A 2,892-nucleotide genomic window follows, 5' to 3' on the forward strand; every position below is an offset into this window, starting at 1 on the left:
ATTTTTCTTAATAATTAAAGGTCTAAAAATTGTCTCTCTTTAATGTAACTCATTATTTACATACATGGAAGGAAGCTATTTTATGGGCTATACCTATATTTGAGGTTGTAGTTTATTAATCCACTAGGCACTCTGTGCCTCACTGATGTCCATGGTACCTATTGAATTGATAAACAGACTATTGTCTCAGACCACTGTCAGCTGCCTTATCTGGGTGTGGGATTAATGGAAGAACTGCTGCAGAGGAGAGTGTTCATTCTATGTACAGTATAAGCCAGACTTTCAGCATGGTCCTTGGTCAGTCCTCCATTCACTCCGAATGGCTAGTATCAGAGGGCAATAATTATGTCAAGTAATCTTTGTGTACCCAATACCTCAGCCATTTTGTGCGCTGAACCAATATTCATGAGCATAGCCGTGATCAGTGACATCACTATGGCAGCCATTTTGTGAGCTGAACCAATATCATCATCATTTATTTATATAGCGTCATTAATTCCACAGCGCTGTACAGAGAACTCATTCACATCAGTCCCTGCCCCATTGGAGCTTACAGTCTAAATTCCCTAATATAGGGACAAAGACAGACAGAGAGGGAGAGACTAGGGTCAATTTTGATAGCAGCCAATTAACCTACCAGTATGTTTTTGGAGTGTGGGAGGAAACTGGAGCACCCGGAGGAAACCCACGCAAACATGGTGGAGAACATACAAACTCCTCAAAGATAAGGTTCATGAGAGCATAGCCCTGTGGTCAGTGACATCACTATGACCGCTATTTTGTGAACAGAAGCAATATGGCAAGAAATATGACCTCTGTGGTATCAGTTACCGAGTGAATAGCGAAGGTCCATTCTGATTGGTTATTGGTTCAGCCCAAAAATTGTCATCCTACAGTGTATAGACGACACGTGCTCTTAAACTTCCGTTAATATGTTGGTCTGTAACTCACCCCAATTATATTATATAGCGGGCGGCACCGAGAATAGTCAGAGACAGAATCTATAAGTAAAAGCTACTCTGAGGATACATCGTTTTTATACAGCGCCAGCGGACCAGCAAATAACACCCGGGGGTAAATGTATGAACCTCCGGATTCTTTAACTCCGGCGAGTTCAGCGCTTAAATTTAAAGCGGCGCTGCCTTGTAAAGGGAAACTTCCCTTTACAAGGCAGCGCTGCTTTAAATTTAAGCGCTGAAGACGCTGAACTCGCCGGAGTTGAAGAATCCGGAGGTTCATACATTTACCCCCCGAGCCATGCAATTATAATGTCACCTGAGTTCTGTCTACTAGTCAAACAGATCACTTTTCTGGGCTAAAGAGTCTCAGCGGATCCTTATAAAACCAGAAACTCCTCCATATATGTGCAGCCTGAATTGTCATCAGACAAAATCTTGTTTCACACTTAGGCAGGAAATCTGGGGGCAGATTAATCAAACCTTCTAAAAGGGAAATGTGAAGATGTTGCCCCTAGCAACCAGATTGTAGGCATCATTTCTAGAGTGTTCTAGAACCTTATTGGTTGCTATGGGCAACACCTCCACTTTTCCCTTTTAGGTTTGGTAAATCTACCCCCTGCTGCGTTACTGTGGCTAGCCGCATTCAGCGTGCTGTGTCCCGATTCATCCATGCCCACACAGTGGATGTATTCCAAGTGCCAGTATAACCTGGCATTCAGGGTCTGCTGGGATTTGTAGTGCCATGTAATAAAATGCTTAAGAAAACACGCATCATAAAAAAAAAGTTCTTCAATTTAAATATACATTCCCCCAATCCCTCGTTCTCCATATTATTATACTACTAAATCCTAAGGGATGTCTTATTAGTCTTCTTCTTCTCTCTGACAATTGACAGGTTAAAAAATTGAACAACCCTGTTAGACGACAAGGACCTGCCCCTCGTAGGATGTACATCACAGGCTCGGAATCTGTCCGTAATGAACCAATCCAGAGCGGCTTTGCTGCGTTTGGTTAGAGCGTGAGAAAGCTTCTCTGATTGGCTACTTACATGTATATATATATATAATTATATGTAGTGTTAGCATCTTGTTGCTGGCAGATTTGAGTCAGAAAGAGATTTGCGTGATTTGCGGCTGCTCCTGTTTCCGGGTATTATGGTACCTAAAAGATTGAGCAAAAATCAGCAACGTTTTAGGCACCGAACATCCCTCTGAGTCTCATCACGTGATGCTCCGACGGGTCTTTTCCTGGAACTGAATTCCCAGCATAGAATTCAGACTGCTTAGCTGAACAAACGTGAATATATCTTCTACAGGAAGAGTCAAAACAATAAAATGTAATCAAACCAGTCTGGGCTCTGCATAGAAATGATGAATAAGAAGTATACATCTGATAAAATGAGGATTACTATGATAGGTGCATATTAGTGGTACCGAGACACCTATCTTGAGGGGTGGAAATACAACCCTGCAAACTTTATTATATTAACTTTCCTTTCTCTATTACGTATGGCCAACAGCGCCTTATTCACCCTGTATTAATGTCCATTCCTTATTGTTACAATGTGTATTATTATGTGTATCCTGGAACGTGCAGCACTATGTTGTTGTAGAAGATAATAATATAACATTCATTCTCTCCCCCGGGCTGTAATGTCATGTTGTCTGCCTATAGCACAGAACAATACAAGGGTTATAATACCTGAGAGTCACAAGGTCTCAGGAGATAAGAGCAGTGTCATATAATTAACCTGTTAGCCACAGGGGTCAAGCACTGACCCCTACACAGAGACCTGTACTGTGGAGTGAACTCTGTGAATGTCTGACTGACGGAGAATACAAGAAACACAGACAGTACAATTCTCTCCCTCTTGGCTGGCACTGTTCTGTCTTCTTCTTAGAGTTCTTTTAAACATAACTGAACAATGTAAATG

Source organism: Mixophyes fleayi, chromosome 4 (genome assembly GCF_038048845.1).
Source record: "Mixophyes fleayi isolate aMixFle1 chromosome 4, aMixFle1.hap1, whole genome shotgun sequence".
Lineage (NCBI taxonomy): Eukaryota > Metazoa > Chordata > Amphibia > Anura > Limnodynastidae > Mixophyes > Mixophyes fleayi.